The following is a 20,433-nucleotide window of genomic DNA, read 5'->3' on the forward strand; positions in this document are numbered from 1 at the left end:
AATACATCTAGGATGAAGGTTTCCCCTATGAATAGCATCATGGGTATCTCTGACACTTTCCTCTGCAGATGTGCGGATGCCGATATCTATAGTATGGGTAGGTCTGCTTTTAGGCGTTTGGTGGGGAAGGCATGAGAATGGGAGCGTGGGTGCAGTAGGAGCTGTTTATGAGCCATTTTATGTCCTAGATTTTTTCCCCTTTGTCTGCCCTTTGTTGGGTTTTTTCCTTTTGTTTCTTGCTTTTCTTCTATTTGGTTTTATACTTTTTGTTTTCTTTTTTTTTGCTTGTTTTACTTTATTTTTCCAATGGGAGGAACTACATGTATATTAATGATGCACTATTGTTTCTTGCTGGTCTATTATTATGCTTTTTTTCACTTGTTCTATGTACTTTTATTTTTCGTAAGCTACAGTTTTTCAGTTTTTTTTTTAGTTTTATCTCTTAGCTATAAATGGTCTCTCCTGTAATTGGCCTACGCTGTTGGAGAGACCTAAATTGTAAAATAAAATAAAATAAAATAAAAATAAATAAATAATAATAATAATAATAACAATAATATAATCAATAAAGACTTCTGTAAGATGTGATACGTGTCAAAAAACCGCTCGAGACGTTCTGCTCTGCTCTGCTCTGTCAGTTTGATTTAACCGACTCGGTTCCAACGCATCCAGGCGAAGCCGACAAAGTTCTTACCTTGGGTGAGAAAATAATTCTCCATTTTTAATTTTTCTCTCATCTGCAAGAAAAGTATAATTATAGCACACTTCTAGCTGGTAACACTGACGGGGAGCGTCATAGGTTAAGCCGACTAAAACACTTTAGCCAAGATGCCTAGAGTACTGTGCCACGACCGTCACAATCCATGGAAAAGTCGGACGAGGCTATCCACGTAAACCTGCATCTTAAGTTACGAGGGCTCCGTCCCTCAGCGAAAAAGTATAAAAATAGCAATAAGAATTGGAGCAAGTTAACCTTTTCGTATTTTCGTATTTGTGAAATATTCGTGCATGTATTTCGCGTTTTATGGTAATACAGTCAGTATAATGTAAGGTACCTACTTGTTCTTAGTTGTTTTTGTCAAGTTCCTGGAATGGGTTAGCCCCGCATTAGCAACCCTTAGTCGAGGTAAGTTACGTATATTAAGCTTGTGCATAGTTTTACATAGGTACTACTTAGCTATCATATTGTACTCATTTAGTATCTCTACTCTTTATAAAACCATATTGGCCCTTTTAGTAAGAGGCTCCTCGAAGTTCAAAAAATCACAAAAAATGAGAATAAATCAAAATCGAGGACACACTTTTTGGGCAGTTTTATTAATAAAAAATAGTCTGCATTGAAGACAATTACATAAATACTTACAAAAATGCGAACTTTTTGCATCAAAAATGATCTTGAATGTAGTTTTTTGAAATATAAACATTTTACAACTTTTTTCCTCGCTTCGCTCGGGCCAATGATTTTCTTTTCTAAAATTAACAAAAAAAATTGTTGTTAGGATTTTGAAAATGTCAAATGTCGAAGACTAGCAAAATTGACTTCTCGCATAAAAATAACGCTTTTCAAGTTAGGTACTTTATTACCATGAATTTTCAAAAAATTTCTCCTTAGCTTCTCTAGGGCTCATTTTGTTTTCTTGTTCGAAATTGAAATTTGCGAAAAATTACTGTTCATACACATAATATCGAGATCAACATAATCAACTTTTTAAATCAAAAATAATACCTATTGATTTTGGATATCATTGCTTTGAAATTGAAAAATATCACCCCCGTTTTCGAAGGCGACGTTCTTTGAATACTACAAAAAAGGTGTGAAAATATAAGGGGGTATAGGGGTTAAGATTCTCTAGAAATGTATTCTAAATAGCAATGGAAAAGTAGGGAAAAAGTTGTGATTTTCGCTTGAAAAATTCCGTTAGATACCGAACTCTAATGAAGCCTCCAAAGAGAAAAATATCAAAAAATAAATATGTAAAATTGATGTCTACTAAAGTTAGGTATGTATTTGAAAATTTTTCATCTCTGAACAGAATACCTTCTAGACAGAACTTTTTTCACTTCTTTCTTGTTCCAGGAGTTCGGTTTTTTGCCAGAGCCCAAGTCTCATAATGTGCCAAGAAGCATCAATTTTTGGCGAAATAGTCGAGGAGTGCTCAATTTTGTCATATAATTGTCAAAAAGTACTTACCCATTTTTGGTAAAATTGTCAGAGGGGTCAACTTTGGCCAATATTGTCAAACAGTCCTTTTCTTGTCATGCTGATTTGCACAAAAAACCACCCACTGCTTTTGTCAAAATTGTCAAAAAATTTCCGTTTTTTGTCAAAATGCTTATTCGATATTCTGTTTGTATTTATTTTTAGATGAAGCTGCAAAGTTGACTCTGGGAATTTGCCGCCGCCGCGCCGCTCAGCTTCCTCTAGAGCCTAAATATGAAAGTCATTATTCAGTCGGACCATTCCGTCGCTTATTTTTTTATTTTTCATTCACGAAATCGGCGACAAATTTGTACGAGTATTTTTCAATCAGGGTGCCTTGATCATTGACGTACTGGTAAATACGTTTGATATAGGTTTCGTGCTTAATTTTTGCATTTTATATAACTTTTTTTTTCAGCAAACATTCCCCTCTACAATATCAGCTCTTCAAAATATCGATTATGTCGAACTTTCAAACTGTTCAAAATGTTCAAATACACCTCAACTTTTGTAACCCTCAAAACAGTGAAAAATAGCCACGTTGGAAAAAAATTTATACAACGTTTTTTTCAGTAGAGATTTCCATCTACGATTGGTTTTTTAAAACGTTTAGGTGCTCATTGAAATTTTTAGTAATTCATACCTATTTGAAGTTGGCATGCAGTGAAAATCTGAGAATAAAAACACTTACGAAGTCGTTATAATCGCTCAAAATTATAAATAATCATACCAATCGATAGTAACTATATTTCAATATCTTTAATTTTTGTGTTCAATGAAATTTCACCTAAACCTCTTTATTTTGTAAAATAATTTGAAACCCGCAATTTTTGTGATGCAAATGCGTTATAAACATTTCTTCAGGGATGAAAAGCTATAGCCAAAAGCTTAAAGCCGAAAGCTGAAAGCCGAGCAGATTTTTGCACTAAGCCAAAAGCTAGCCAAAAGTTCATTTTTTGGGGCTTTTTCAAAGGCTTTTTTGCAGAAATGAATTCTCAAAATTCAGGTGAAACAAAAAAATGAAAAAAATGTCATTCAATTCTATTTTAATGCGATTTAATGAAATGAAAAAAAAATTGTAGTAGGTAATGAATGTTCTTCACTATTACTACTTATGAAATTTTTGTAAATTGATGTTGTATCAGCTAAACGTTTAAAGTCAAAACTTACCTAAAGCCAGTGGCGAACTGGCCTATGACGTAGCCTGGGGATCGCCAGGGGCCCGGAGACACCAAGGGGCCCCCAAGGACCATGTTTAAACCAAAAAAAAGATGATATTTTCACTTTCTCCAACAAACATTTTTGCAAGCTTCTGCCCTCGCTTCGCTCGGGCCAGTTTTCTTTTCTTTTATTTAAAAATCTGAATTTTCAACTTTTGATACATTCAAATGCTAAAATTACGTGGCCAAAAAAATAATTTCATCAGTCACCACAAAAAACATTGTTTTTTACCTCTCAAAATACAAATTTTTGAAATTTTATACCCTCACTTCACTCGGGTCTCTGCCGTTTTTTTTCAAATTGAGATAGCACTTTTCTAAAAATCTATTGGGTATTCAAATTCTAAGAAATGTACTAACTAAAAAAAAAAAACACCTTTCACCTCGAAAAACGTTGTTTTTCTGCTTCTCGAAACTAGCTTTTGCTCTCACTCCGCTCAGGGCCTGTTTGCTTTTTTATTTTAAAATTTGAAATTTTTAAAAACAGTCATTCAAATTATAAAATTTTGGAGCCAAAAAAGCAAACAAATTTCTAAAAATGTTTTTTACCCACCTCTCGAAATACCAATTTTTGAAAGCTTTTTTGCTCTCGCTTCGTTCGAGTCTATTTCTACATACCTATCTCTTTCATAAGCTAAAATAATATTCCATGTTTGGAAATTCTCTAATTCAAAAGAGAAAATAACAATTTTTTAATATTTAAGCCTTAATACGAGTCCAAGTATTGTACCTATGTACCAATTATTGAGAAAAAAATTACCATGAAATGGTTCATTGTGCGAAGAATTTTTATGCTTACAAACAATCAGTTTAAGTTTTTTTCTCTGTTTGAGTTATTTACACTTGGTTAATCGTATTTTTAGCAGCTGAAGCAAGTCGATAGCACTATTATGTTTCCTTTATATTCATAGAATGTAAACACGCAGTGACGTAGCAAAGGCATGTTTCCATTTGAGATAATCATCTCTCCATCGATGTAACAAACCGAGAAATTATTTCGTTTTTAGCTCATTCCGTTTGTTGAATAAAGATCAAATTCAACAAACCGATTAAACTCGTAGAAAAAATTTTCCGCGAACAATCGAATTGAATTTACCTATACCTTACTCTAATCTAATTAAGACGTATGGTACCTATTTAACACAATCAAAGAATGTGTTGGTTATGTTCGTACTTAGTTATTGGGTCGGTTGAGCTCATTTATTTTCTTTCATTTTCAGTTTTTCGCAACTTTGAATTGAAATTGCTTCGAAAACTGAATTATAAACTCGATTTCATGTGATTCTAAAACTTTCAGAATTGTTTCCTCTTTCCAACGATAAGTATAAAAACCATAATTTTTGGTATACATTTTTCGTTGAAATATTAACTCGGGTGTAAACGATCCACACGATGAATCTAAGAATCAATTTTTGAAATATGAATTACTTACTTACTTAATACCTACGTTATTCTAAATAAAATGAAATTCAAATAAATGCATGGAAGGAACGTTCAGCCTTGTCTCTAGTAACTCTGGGGATGGCGAGTCATGGGCATCTGCATTGTTTTTTTTTGTGCTGGTAAATTCCAGACCCAGAGTGATTTGCATTCTTACTCTGAAAACAAATGTGAATAAGCAGGTATAGCATCGCATTAAAGCGATTAAGAACATTTTACTACTTTTCTACATAATTAATTAGAGGAGAAGGTACAATTATGGACCCAGGTACAAATATGGACCCCCCATGGTTTAGTGTACATCCACTAGCGCTACGGTCATTCTGGGTACTAAAAAATATACTAGTAGTGTAGTATGGATGATCCAAGTACTTATTTTGGATCCATGCAAACTTGGGTGTCTCTCATCAGCAATTGTTTTTGTTTGCGCATTATTTTCTTCACAATGGAAAATTTTACAAGTTTTTCATTCGGTAATTCATCAACTTCAAATAAAGTTTGGGAAAAAAATTATTAGCGAAGTAAGTAGCTTACAATGTGTACTTTCAAAATATACTTTCATATTTGTCTTTACATTAACTGATTTTCATAATTTTTTTCATTTTTCTTAAACTGCGCCGATTTTTTTCATGGGTATAAATATGGACCCCTAAATTTTTTTACTTAATTTTGATTCAATATTTTTTAGAATGTCGAGAAAAGTGTTATTAGCAAAGAAGACAAGTCCAAAATGTTGAAAATGGAACCATGATTTTTCATTTTTCATAAACTTGGCCAATTTTTTGCATGGGTATAAATATGGACCCCTAAATTTTTTTTCATCTAATTTTGATTCAATGGTTTTTTAGAATATCGAGAAAAGTGTTATTAATAAAGAAGACAAGTCCAAAGCATCGAAAAACATCTTCAAATAAATTTTTGTTCAATTTTCTGAAATTTTTATTCATTTTTTGAGGGGGTTCATATTTGTACCCGAGTCCATATTTGTACCATTTTATGTCACTTTTCTAAATTTCAAATTTCTCCGTGAGTTTTCAACAAAAAAAAAAAAATATTTTTTTACACAATATACTAGAGTCTTTGGCCTTTCGAATGGTATATTCGAAAAAAAATTTGATGATTTTTTCTACCCTTTAAAGCCAAAAAGCTAGAGGGGGTCCATATTTGTACCTTTTCCTCTACTATTTTAATTTGATGCATTTTTGAAGAAAAAGTGCAAGGAATTTTGAGTCAAAATTACAAAAAGAGTCGAGGAATAGGTAAGTGCACTTTGCCACACAAGACACAAAAAGACCATCCATGCAGTACAAGTAAGTATTTACAAACATCAAAATTCCTTTCAAGCTGTGACGTTTGAAAAAACACCTACACATTGTTTTTTCAAACTTCACAGTTTGAAAGGAATTTTGATGTTTGTACTGTATGGATGGTCTTCTTGTTTCTTGTGTGGTAAAATGCACTCATGTCTCGACTCCCTTCACAATTTTGACTCAAAATTCCTTGCGTTTTTTTTTCAAAACGGAAAATGAAGTGTAAACTGGTGCTTGAAAAATTTGGATGGAAAGCTCAATGACGTTGAATTTTCAAAGTTAATTTGAAGGCTGAAAAAATTATCAAATTAAATACTTAGTAAATACTTTACCTATGTAGAAAAGTTACCATGTCGAGTGATTCTTTCACCATGCATTACAACGATGAGTTGATGTTGAGTTGTTCAATAATAATTTTACTTAGGTATTAAATGATCAAATTAAACACATCCTGCGTAGGAAAAATTTCAGTCAAGTCATGTTGCCCATGTTCAGAACTGGGTAGAGGTGTTCAATTTACACCTTCTTATGCATCAAGAAGATTATTTACAATAATATTTATGTACCTAACGAGAAAAATTATTTTCTTAATTCTTTCAAAATGTTGCCATCTGTAACAAAATTTCAAATCAAAATAGTTGACTAATTAACAAAATACCTATCAAGTTGTGGAGGGAGAATCTAACGGAAAATTTCAAAAACTACCATAGATGGAAAAATTACATAATTTTCTTTGAAGTTTTTGAATTTTCACCAAGAGGTCAAAAATGGAAATTTTTGAATCTTGATTTCTTTGAAGATAAGAAAATATAGACTAATTCAAATCCTCTTTGACCATCTGGATATCTGTTCATGGTCATGCACTCTCGTTCTGTTAGAAAATTAGTGATGGAAATATTGTGATGTAAAATGATATCTCTCGTGATTCTATAACTAGCTCAGCATGATCCCAGGATCGGACGAATCGCGGATGTATATAATAATTGGTTTATTCCCTCCCAAATATTTACATATTTATAATATGTGGGGTTAAAGTTGGATTTATTAATTACGATGGAGCTATAAAATGATTGAACTTTTGACGGAATGATATGTTTGTGATAGAGTTGGAAATATTCATTGGAGTTTCAAAGTCCCGAAAGTTGAAAAAAGTCCAAGACAAATTCACATTTAGGACATTTATTCTTATACTTAATTAAAGGATTAAACAAAGATAAATAAAAAGGATCGCAACCCTGGGGAATTTGGGAATTGACTAAACGTCGGAGCAACAAAAAGGAAAATAAATATTAAAATAAGAAAAAAGAAAGAAAGACACTGTCTGGACTTGAAACTAAAATGCACGTCGTGAACCATATGTCATTTTCAAATAAAAAGAAAAATAAAGTAAGACAATGTGAGCCAAGGTCTCGAACTTAAAACTAAAGATGGATAATGTGAACCAAAACCACTTGTGATTAAAATCTATCTCTGTGCATTTCAAAGAGTGATCCAAGACAGCTAAAGATTCACTAATTGACCCACAGGGACTTAGCATGAGAAACAATGTCATTGAAGATGATGGCAAAGTCTGAGGCTGCAGACACCAAAATTCATCTAAGTTCAATAAAACACGAAGAGTATGAAGCTAAAGCTGGAAACAGTAGGAACATACAGTTGGAAATATTGAAGCTTGAGATGGATTTATTGGTATCTTCTGTTGGATGTGCTCCAGCCCATCCCAGTAGATGGAAGTAAAGTTTGATCTATACTTGGTGGCGTCAATGTCTGCAATCCTGCCTATTTGTCTCGGATCAGAGCTTTTATAACTTAGCTTTTACAAAAATTGGGCGGGAAATGACTGGTGTAAGTAGTGCACGCGCTGAATGCTTCTAGCGGCGCTATCTCGAGCGGCTGGCGCTAGAATTACATCATGTTCGACTATACTCGGCGATATTCGTGATTAACTTGTTTTCTATTGGTTATTATTGCAAGAGTGGTGAACAGCTTGGCGCCATCACCTAAAAAACGATGATATAATATTCAAGTATAATCGGATGTACTTATTCGAGAATTAATTGATTATTATTGGACGTAAGGGCCACCACCACTGAGTAGGATGTTAAAATTGCCGCGGCTTGGTCACTGACGTCATAAGTGGCCACTAAAATGATTGTAGGTAAATCTGTCGCTAGGGGGTAGAAAAATATTCTGCTGCTTAAGAGAATGAGAATTTTTCTCCCAGCTAGGTGACAGGGAAATTTTCTCCCATTACAGGTGACTGAACTTTTTGTGTGTAAATTTCTCCCAGTATACCAAGTGACGGATAAAAAGATTTTTCTCCCACTACGAAGTAGGTATACATTTAGAAAACTACAAACATGGAATATTTATGTATGTAAGTAAGTATTCAAAAATGAAAAAATATATGTGAATGAAGTTATCAAATGAAAAATTTGTCCTGTTAGCCAGTTCATCCATGATAACTTTCCCAAATCTACACAGTCTAATTATTCAATTAAAAATTTGTAATTAGCTAACTGTGTATTTAATTATTCAATTGTTTATAAATTGAGCTAATTCTTAAGGACATGTGCCACTTTACTAGGATAACACTAGGCAACTTTTTTTGACTTATTTTTTTGTGTTTGGGTTGAAAATGGGCTTAATCGATAGTTTAGACCCTAAAAACAAAAAATAGTGTGCGTTTTTTAAATTTGAGTTATTTTTGTGGTCAGGAGAGACTGTCAAGTGTCAAAGTTGCAAGAATGGCCGTTTTTGCCTCACTTCAAGAGTTCGTTGCGACATCCGTATTGTTTTGCGAAAATAACCGAGGTTATTTTCGGATTCTTCATACTTTTTTAAGTAAACTAATCTCCCCAATTTTTGATTTTCAAAGTTTCAAGCGCATAAGATTGATTTTTCTAAATACAAAAAATTCAATTTGAACTTCGGATGAACACAGCTCCGTGCCACAATTACGTGGTGGAGTAACGCCCAGCGTCGCGCGCTCTGATTTTTAAAACACTGATATGTACAAATACAAATCTTATTCCGTATGCGCTTGAAACTTCAAAAATCAAAAATCTGCGAAAGTAGTTTATTTAAAAGTGTGTAGAATCCGAAAATGACCTTGGATTTTTTCGCAAAACAATACTGAAGCGCAATATTTTCCCCAAGCTGCGCCGTAGGTGAACTTAACTATAGGGAAAACTCACGATAACTTTAAGACAACCCTTCCAAAGGAGGACCTAGCAATCATTTGCATGTAGCTTCGCCGATGTCTGGCGATTTACCACCTCGCCATCGGCTTTTCGGTATATTCAAAGCAAAGAAAAAGAAACACAAAAAGTACCCTACCAATCCTATACCCCCTGATACCGGGCACTAATGTATTCAGAGGACAGGACGAGCACCCTCACTCCTTACCTATCTAGAAAATCCAAATAGGTAGGTATTAGGTAGATATACCTATAGTCATCGTAGTTTGAAATACTTATTTTTCACATATTCAATTCATTGTATCTGAATCTGCTTCAAAAATTAATCTTTATTCCTTTCAAATTTTGACTCGAAATAAAAAAAGCAAAATTTGACAAGTGGGACTATTCAAGTTTTCAACTTTTTGATGATAAAACCATCATCCATAAGATGGAAATAATCATCTTCGAAATAGTCAACAATTCATCATCAAGTTCGAACGAATTCTTCAAGAAAAATAATCACTTGCAACAAAATGTCGAAATAAATGCAAGAAAAATGTAAACAACTCACCGCAATCGTTGAAGTAATCCCTTGGCTTGGACATCACACAACATTGTGGAGTCGAAAAAATAATTTAAAAAAAAAAAAATTGTTTGTGAAGTAAAATAAATAATTTAAAAAAACATTGTTTTTTACCTCTCGAAGTAAGTTTTTGCCCTCACTTTGCTCGGGTCGCTGTATTTTCTATCCCTATTGACCTCTTGAAAAAAAACTATCCTTCAAATTTTAATAAACGTTTAAACCAAACAGAACACACTTTTCACCTGAAAAATACTACATAGATTCGGAATCTCCCTAGTTCTAAGTATACCTAAGTAGAATATTTTTCGTTATTAAGCCGGGAGAAAATCGCTGATTTGTCCACACAGCGATTTCATTTTCAAAATTGAAATTTTTAGAAACCCATCATTCAAATTCTAAAATTTTGGAGCCAAAAAAGCAAACATTTCTTTTAGTACCTCTCGAAATACGAATTTTTGAAAGCTTTTGCCCTCGTAAGCTAAAACAATATTCCATATTTTAAAATTTCCTTTTATTCAAAACGGAAAATAACAATTTGTTAATATGTAAGCCTTAATGCGAGTATTGTACCTATACCATATGTACCAATTATTGAAAAAAAAAATTTACTGTGAATGGTTCATGTTCATTGTGCAAATTTACATGTTGACACTTTAATTTAACTGAGAATTACCTTCGAAAAAGATAACACAATCAATGCGCAAATTATACAAATACATACCTAGATAGGTAATACGTTGGTTATGTTCGTAGGTTTTAGGTCAGATTTTTCTCAGCATCGATCTGGGATTGTAATATTTCTAATTTCCTAGCCCAGTTCCCTGACTTGCCCCTAAGATATTGATACCTACTGTCTGCTACATATATCGTATGTATGAAAGAGTCAGCAGACAGGTGGAAAGTCAACAACGTTAACAACGTGTATATGTTGTGTACCAAGTCCGAAATTGTACAATTCGGGGTTGGTACAGCCAATTTTGTACCATCTCCGAAGTGTCGAGACCAGGCGTGAATATTACTTTTTCATCGGACTTGGTTTGTACCATGCCCGGAGGGTCCGGACAAAGTGTTCGACTTGGTACAATTGTGTTGTGCAAAGTCCGAAATATGGTTTTATAGTGAATGAATTCGAATTTTACACCCCTTTATACCACACATATTGAACCAAATAAAAGGAAATTTAAAGATGACTCTAAAATACACCACCAGCAAAATTTTCTGAAATTCATTTTTGTTGATTTTTGGGGAATTTTTAAAGATTCAAATATCGCTATGTAGAGGGTACTTGGGACTCCATGTTACCACTCTACAGTGGTAATTTGATGCCCAGGCAGGCGGCAACACTGCAACTGGTACAACGCCATCTGGTGTACTAGTTCAGTGGAGACGACGGCCGAGATTGCCGAAGCGAGCCGCCTTGCAGTTTTCTAACCATCTTCATAAAGAGTAGTAATAAGTTTAACGCTGGCTTATGCCAACTCTGTCTGTTAGGAAACGCCTCATCACCAGCAGAATCTTTCGTGTAAACGAATGGTATTGAATAGTATCGTAGCAACGTTCTTATTCACTGTACATCAAATGAGAGATATAAATATATGGTGAAACGTATGTATTTGTGTTGATCATTGATTTACGACGAGTTGTAGAGAGTAGTAGTTGGGTAGACTGAGATAGGTATTTATACCTTGCGGGTTCAGTGTTCTATACGAACTGGGTTGTTTTAGGGTTAAGGTACCAGGTGGCAAAAGTAAGACTTTTCCCCTAAACCATAAGAACCCCCTGTTTTACCCTAACATTGGCGCCATAAACGTGGTGTTTCTTTCTGAGAGGTTCTGAGCAGGTTGAGAAGTGAAAGTTTGCACAACTGTGCAAAGTGGAACGAAGTTGCTCGGATACGGATCGGACAAACCCATGTGTAACCAGGTTAGTGGTGAACGTTTTATTATTTCGTTAAGTTATTCGTTTATTCGCGATCGTTCGTAATTCGCGAAGTGTTTTGGATAGTGAAAAAGTGAAAATTTGCACTTTTGTGCAAGATTGTACTAACCTGGTCAAGTCCATTCCTGCTTGATTTGTGTGCAGTTCTGTCCTGCAACAAAGAAAGTAGACGTTGTTTAGCCGGATTTTTCTTGAAGTAAACGAAAGTTTACCTACCTAATTTGAGTATTATTTACCTGATTTGAGTAAAATGAGTTCCAACAGAGGTGGGCGTGGCTCCTCTAATTCTTTGAGTAGATCGAATTCTGGAAATAATTTAGAATCATTAGAGGATTATCGTCGTAATATAGGCTCTAACGTGAATGGTAATCGTGTAGCTACTCCCAGTGCTTCCCAAATCCCTCAAAGACAACCGAGAGATGCGGCAGTGGCCTGTACCCAAAGAATTCACGAAACTTTTCCGAGGAGAAGAAATGAGAATAGTGCAGGCTCGGAAGCACCTAGAAAGCAAGCGAGGCTTGAAAGTGAGAGTAGTGAGACGAATAGAGACGAAGCTGAGGCGCAAGCAGAATTGAACATGCATCAAGCAATGTCCAATTTGGCAAATTCGAGCAGGAACGAACCTGCTCCAAATGTGCAAAATGAAGCTGAGTCTGAACCTGTCGTGAGTAGACCTGAGCCAAACCCAATGCAAAGCCTGTTGGATAGCCTTGACGCTGATGTACAGCAAGCTTTAAACCAAGATAATGTCGATTCGGCTGCAGGTCAAAACCTGCAAGCTGAAGATTTACTAAATAGGACGATAAATCCGAGGCGATCGAGTTCTAGGGAGTCTGGACGAACGGTGACTGTCTCAGACAACCCCGAATCGCGTCGTGAATCCAGTGGTAGTCAAAGTGCGGTGCAAAGGTCTACTGCGAGGCGCATCAGCCCCCTACCACCCCCTCGAAGTGTAAGAGCGAGTAGCGAACCTGTCTATGGGGTGACAGTCGAAAATGTCACCATGAGCATCGAGGAAGAAGCGCAAGCGCAAATGGCGAGTAGATTTAGGGAGTTGAGCCTAAATAACGTAAGAACTAGGCCCCGGGAGACGTTATTTGGTGGTTTTTTACCATCCGAGAATAGACCTAGGGACCCGAGTGCACCTCCTCCCTACTCTGCTGTAGACCCCCTCGCAAATGGTCAGCCACCAGTAGGCACTAGAGGCGAGTCGCGACGAGCTCAAAACAATTTTCAACAGGAAGTTGAAACAATGACTAGACCAGCAGTTACGCGCGCACGTCCGAGCGTGAACGTAGCTATTCGAAGATTTGATTTTAGGCCGGTGAATTTAGGCGTTGAGCACCAGCTTATCCGAGTAGAAAATAGACGAACGGAAACTGCTACAGACGCGTACGTTAATGCGCAAATACCTAATTTGCGCGATAATTGCGAAATCTTAGACCATAGAGCCGAATGTATTGAGACCGAATTATCGCGTACTCGCGTTGATTTGGAAACAATATACCGTGAGATTCAAAATAATATAATTGATAGAGACACAGCGAGTACCGCTCGAATGCGCCAAATGGCACAGGCATGGGGTACCAAACACTCTAGGCTTATAAATCGTATCGGTGATGAGATTCATAATGAAGGTCTGAGAATGACGCAAACGATGGACGCGGTTGCGGTGCTGGCCGATGAGATTCGTGTTGAAAGGCAAGCGAGACAACGAGACGCCGGTCTAATTAGATTATTGACGCAAAGAGTCGTTGAGTTGGAAAATGAGCGTCAGGCTGAGGCGCCGCAAGGCGGGAGGCCACTCTCACAAGCTCAAACTGGCTCTAACATCCCCCAAAGTGACCCTGTACCACCCGATGGCCGAAGATTCGGGGTTGACAACCACTTTCAGTGGCAGGACATTCCTGCAAGATGGCAGCAGGGTCCCCAAATGAGAACGCAACAAGCTTCGCAACAAGATGTGAGATTTGAGCAGAATAACGCGCAATCCAACAATGCGCGATCGAACAGTGCGCAATCGAGACCTGAGGGTCGAGGAGATTCGTTTGGAAGTTTGAGTAACGATGCGCAGCCTCACAGAAGCGAAGCTGAATTGATAAGATCTATGCAATGCAATGCCTTAGGGCTGAGAATTGCATATGAGCCGCTAAACGAGAATATCAACTACGGTGCGGGAAATTGTGCAGCAAAGTTAGGCACGCTGCAAGTATTAAAGATTATTTACGATGAGAGTAATGAGTTTGAGCCGCATCTCTTCGTGCGCCAATTTGAAGAGGCAATGGAGAGCATGTATGCGAATGAGACGATGTATATTAGTATGTTTAGGCAACTGGTAACACACCCGAAAGCGGCTACCTGGAAAGCGAACACCGGTACCGAAAAATCGTACAAAGCGTTGAGACAATCGTTCTTGCAAGCAATGTGGAGCCAGCAGCGTCAGGAAGATGCAATGAGTCACGTTAGAGCAGTAGTACTTCCTGCTACACGTTCTACTGATATGGCAACAGTGGCGCTGCGCTGGTTGCGAGTAGTCTCGAATGTGCAAACCACCGAATGGCAGATGATAAATGCCGTCTATCCGCGAATTAATCCAATTTTAAGAACTAGGATTACGAATGAGGAGCGTAACGATATTGTATTGTTTGCGAGACGTCTCATAGAAATGACTCAAAACGAGGAGTTCATTGAAGGAGTACCGAACTTGCAGCTCAGAGTTCAAGATAATGCTCAACCTCAAGTTAATCGTAGAAATCGTACGAACGATAACTGGCAGAGAGGCGCTAGTAACAACAACGGCGCTAGAGCAAACTCAGTGGATACGAGACGCAACAATACCGGTGGTAGTTATAGGTCAAATGACAACAATGGCCGTAGAGACGACAGAGCTAGATCTGACAACCGAGACGCTCGAAATACACGTGATAATCGAGACTCACGTGACAGCCGCGACACTCGTGACAACAGAGATTCGCGGGAGAACCGTGACAACCGAACGCGCAATCGCGATGATACTCGAAACTCCCGAGATAGCCGCGAGAACAGAGAAGATTCGCGAAGACGTACTAACGACTCCGGAGCCGCAGCTTCTGGCTCAAACTCAAAAAGAGACGATAACAAAGGAGATGCCAGACGTGATCGTAGAGCGAGAGACGGTGGTACCACCAATGAGGCTGATGCAGGCTATTCTGAGATGAATCCGGATGACCCACCTTACTCTGAGGATGAGGTGTCCGATGACAGTTCTCAGACGTCGTCTTTAAACGACGACGTGACGCAGGCTTAAAAAAGAAAAGAGCCACAGCCCCCCCCGAGCCCGATCTCCCCTACGAAGAGTTTGACTTAGTTGGCGACGCATTCGCGCAATTATTAACCGAAATCACAAAAGCTAGAGCTAAAAACAACGGTAGCGGAGACGATGCTAAAAAAGAAAGCAAGAGTAGCGTTGAAAAAATTTCTGAGAACTGTACGATGGCAACCGTGCGTGAACATGTAAAAAAAAGAGAATTTACTAAAAAAAGAGTAATTTTGTCATTGGGCACGTATGAAATAAATAAAGGTAGTATTCGAGATAGCCATATGAGACGCATACTACGAGAAGTAATTTTCACTCTGAAGGAGAAAGGCATTGAAGATATTAAGTTGCTTTTTCCCATGATTTTTCCAGCTGGAAAAAACAATCAAGGAGTGACGGCGAAACGTTATTATGCTTGGAGGAGGATCTTTGAGGAGGTTTGTGATAATGAAACCGTCACATTGTGGTGGTCGCCGGCAGCAGTGTTCATTAGACTGAACAAGCTCGAAGATGGCAGGTTGAGGTTTCAACCTGACAAAGATGGCAAGATTATTCCGCGAGATAACAGACTTCAAAAGAAAGGGAGTCGATACATGCCTAATGAAACTGGCGAGAAAGACCTATTATTCGAGTTGAAAAAGTGCTACAATTACAAGTTTAAGCCAAAAAAGTCAGTTTTTAATTCTGAGAATTTATGTGTCGAAACAAGCACGAACTTGTCTGCGGAAGTTGTTACTGAGTCGGATGGTGATTACTTGGTAACCACCAAAGAGTCGGTTGAAAAAACAAAAGCAAAAATGCCAGAGAGTAGCCGGCCATTGGCGCAAATCATTGAAGACCTCACCAAGATGGAAGTTAAGCTGTCACCTGATTGGCAGAAGAAAGTGAAAATGGTGTGTAAAGCCTGGAAGAACAAAAAAGGTGAAGCCATCGAAGAAAGTTCTGGAGAAGAAGAATCAACGCAATCGGATGGGGCAAGAGTCAATCAAGAAGCAGTTACGGTCAATCAGGCGGATGCAGTTCAGAGCAGCCCGCTGGAAAATGACGTAATTGATGAGAAGCGTACGGATCCAAGTACTGTCGAGCCACTAGTGAGAAGCCAGATCGAGAACTTTGAAGAAGCGAAGTCTTGTGTGGTGCCATTGTGGTTCGCTGATTTAAAATTGTACGTACAATTGGATTCCGGTGCTACACCTAATATAATGTCTGAGTCATGTGCAAATATGTTAATAAATAATTATAAAGATAAAATCGAGTTTATTCATTTGAAAAGAGTATTGCAATGCAGACTGGCGAACAATCAAACGGTGAGAACTTGGAAGAAAGCGATAGTAGTGCCTCTAAAGTTTGGTAAGCACAAAATTAAGGTGCCATTTTTCGTGATGCCTGGTGACAACAAGTTGTTACTGATTGGTTCCAAATCACTCGAGAAGCTCGAAATAACTACGAATATGAAAACAGGTACTGCTAAATGTAAGCCCCCGGGTACGAACAGAGCAGAAGAAGTAGCTTTTGTCAAGAGAAGTGAGTACAGGGAGGAGGATGTTTCTGCAAACCAAATTCAGATTGTAGACGAGTATGAACCTGAGTCCATTGAGATTGTATCTCGAGCAGACCTACATAGCTTTTTTAGAAGAGACGGTAGGCCTAAGGATGATGGTCCAGATATCTTTGAGAGAAATCTTAAGAGGTATTTGGGTGAGGCGGTACGAGAAGGGAGAATCACGAGAGCTGAGTCGGAAGAGGCGCTGGAGGAGCTACTCCAGTTTAAAGATGTTTTTAGCCGTTTTCCTGGAAAATACACTGGGGCAATGGTCAAATTAAAGTTCGTTGACCCCAACAAAATTCCAAACTTCGTAGGCCCAAAGTATACACCTTCAAACAAGCAGTTAGAAAAAGTTAGGCGTGCATTAGCTGATATGATCGAGCAGGGAGTAGCAGAGCCGTCTGACACAACTTACATTAACCCTTTGGTGCCTAACGAGAAGAAGGACGGTAGCGTTAGACTTTGCTTAAACCCAGTAGAGTTAAATCCTATACTACAGATTAATTATAATGAGGCGGGCCTCCTAGATAGAATTATTACTTCGGATGGAGACGCTCGTTTTTTCACAACGTTGGATTTTACTACAGCCTTTTGGCAGCTTGTGTTGCACCCAGAGTCGCGCAAGTATTGTGGTTTCAAGGTCGATGGCCGAGTATATCAAATGATTAGGTTGCCATACGGTCTGAAGATATCGTCTGCGGAATTCGTAAAAGTCATTAATTTAATTATACCGGATATGGAGGGAGTGACAAAATACGTAGATGATTTGCTACTGAGGTCACTCACCTTTCGCGAGATGCTGAAGTTGATGATTTATATATTTGGCATCTTGCGTGATAATGGATTGAGACTGAATGCCAACAAGTGTAAGTTCTTTGCAAGCTCCACGGACCATCTTGGCTTCAACATTTCAACGAGAAGCATAAAAAAACAAAAAAAGAAAATTGAAGGTTACTTGGAGTATTTGAAAAAGAAAACAAACGTTAGAACTGGTAAAGTAAAATTAAGAAATGTACGAGAAGTGTTGGCATTGATTGGCTTAACTGGTATTTATAGTCGCTTCATTCCTAATTACCAAGACATAGTGAGGCCTCTTTATGACTTAACTCGAAAAGGTGTACCATTTATATGGGGCACCGCTCAAGAAGAGGCGGTAGACAAATTAACTGAGGAGTTTACCAAAGAATTTGAGCTTATGACACCGGTAGATGGAGAAGACATGTACTTGGACACAGTCTCCACTGAGCATTCGATCAATGGTGTTTTGTATCAAAACATCAAAGGAGAAGATAAAATTGTAATGTTCGTGAGTAGCGCGTTTAAACAACACCAACAAAATTACACGTTAATTGAGCGCGAAATGTATGCTTTGGTTCGAGTAATAAATAAGCTGCAGTTGTGGCTTCATGGGAGGCGCATTCATGTGAGAGGAGACCTCCAGTCAGTCGTGCACAAGTTTACAACTCTGGCTAAGGTGCATAGAAAGGCGGCTGGCTGGATAACAGAGTTGAATTGTTATGATCTCACGTACGATTTGAAACACAAAGTACGTGGCCAATGGTATGGAATTCAGGCGCCTGAGTTGACAATTTATGACACAAATTGGTCCAACATGATACCGTTAAACGTATCATTCGTAGAGTTGGTCAAAGATGAGATTTTGGATCACTTGAGACGCTTGGACATCTTCCAGAGTCGTGATAGGATGTGTACAAAGATTGTGCGCAAACTGAACGCTCTTGAGCTTGATATGACTGCAAAGCAGTTAGAGTCGAAGAGAAGAATTCAGGCGAAGTATGCAGTGATCAAAGAGAAGGATAAAGAGTTGCTCTACAGAAAGTTCAAAGATGGCTCGAGAATTCCAGTGATGCCTGACGAGTTATTCAGGGATACCATTGTATACCTGCATGAGATGTATGGTCATATTGGAGCTCACAAATTGGAGGCAGTATTTAAGAGACTTTATTACTCGCCAAACATCGTAAAAACTACACGGATTATTACAAGTGAGTGTATTACTTGTCGAAAAACCAAAGGCTATAGCGAGAAGAAGCGCTTGCAATTTTCTCAAATTGAGGCGTTCAACATAGCGGACGTCATCTCGGCGGACCTATGTGGACCAATCGCGAATGAGCAAGGAGAACCAAAGTACATGTTTGTAGCTAAGTGCGTTTTTACTGGCAAAGTTTGGATAATTCCATTGGAGTCGATTCCAGCTGAGACAGTTGTGCACGCTATGGAGTTAGTACTAGAAGATATCGAGAAGCTCGGTCATAAAGTTCGTAAAGTGATCACGGACAATGGCACTCAGTTTAGAAGCGAAAGCTGGAATGAGATGCTCAAAGCTAATGGCGTAAAAGTAGGCCATACGACGACGTACAATCCGCAGTCATCACTGGTTGAGCGCACGATGCGCATAATTGGTGATAGATTGCGAGCAAAGTTAAACAATGAGCCGGAAGATGATGAGTATACTCACCACGGTTGGCATGTACATGTTAAGAAAATTGAGTCGGAGATAAACAACACCCCTACTGAGTATGGCATAAAACCAAATGAGGTATGGGGCATCGAAGATGAGTTTTCTGCCAACATGCCAACCAAGTTGGCTAAGTTAAATTCGAAATACCTGCTCAAGAAGCTGCAGCAGGATATGTTAGAAAAGAATCCTAAATCTGTGACTAGCGAGACGCTCATGGAAAAACCCATTGAGCTCTCAAACCTGATAAGAGACGAAGATGGTTATTATTGGGCTGCTGTGGACGGAGCTTGCTCTAACAATGGCTCCAGTGACGCCATCGCAGGTATAGGGGTGGCTTGGACTCCTAATGGAGAATTCAACATTTCTGAAAGAATTGACCACCCTAGGTACCGAAATACCAACAATTTAGCTGAGGCGGTAGCTCTGAGTAAAGCTATGAAGGTGTTGCTTAAGTTAGGTGCGAGACGCGCAAAAATTTTTTCTGATTCGTGCTATTTAACAACCGCGATTAATTATAACGTTGAGAAGTGGAAAATCAACAGCTGGAAGAACGCGAGTCGAAAACCAGTTGTGCACCGCGAAATTTTTCAAGAAATTTTAGAATTGAAAGAAAAATTTGAGAAGTTTGAATTAAAGCACACCCCCGCGAGAAGCTTTGATCGTAATAATCATGCAGCTGATAAGCTTGCACGTAAGGCAGTGTATACCCAAGAATTAGTAGACTTACGAGTTGATGAAATGACTGAGCAGCAGGCGTTAATTTCGTACATTAGGGAGAGAAGAAAGCTACAGAGATCTAGAGACGAAGTAGCATTTTACAAACTTAAGGGTGACCCCATTTGTTACGAGGAGGGGGAACTAGTTATGCTCACAGAGCACCGGCAGAGCTCCTACGACAAAGGGGTCTCGAGAAAGCTGTTTCCCAAGCGTTTTGGACCTTACATGGTCATGAAACACGTTGGTGATAACGCGTACCGAGTGAGAAGCATCGCTAATGAGTCTGATGAACAAATCGTAAATGCCAGACAAATGACGATCTATTTGAGTTTAGAACAACAAGAGAAGCTCAAAAATGACCCTAAGTTACAGTCAAAAGCCGATAATAGGCCCCTAATTGAGAAAATAAGAGAAAAAGTAACGCCGAAGGAAATCGAGAAGTCAGAAATTGAGGAAGAGGTCGAAGAAGAGGTCACTGACCTTAAAATACATGATCAAGTCGCGGAAAGAGCAGCTAGGC

General features: G+C 38.1%; 1 long non-coding RNA gene across 1 annotated transcript in view; it reads left to right on the forward strand.

The window, feature by feature from the left end:
- Positions 1-850: 850 nt before the first annotated feature.
- The window catches only part of LOC135841870 (uncharacterized), a 40,634-nt gene continuing 21,051 nt past the window's right edge, over positions 851-20,433 (forward strand). Inside the window, exons 1-2 of the long non-coding RNA XR_010558007.1 lie at positions 851-1,126; positions 2,366-2,555. This is a non-coding gene — a long non-coding RNA (uncharacterized LOC135841870). The remainder of the gene's footprint in view (positions 1,127-2,365; positions 2,556-20,433) is intronic.

This window comes from Planococcus citri, chromosome 3 (genome assembly GCF_950023065.1).
Source record: "Planococcus citri chromosome 3, ihPlaCitr1.1, whole genome shotgun sequence".
NCBI classification, from domain to species: domain Eukaryota; kingdom Metazoa; phylum Arthropoda; class Insecta; order Hemiptera; family Pseudococcidae; genus Planococcus; species Planococcus citri.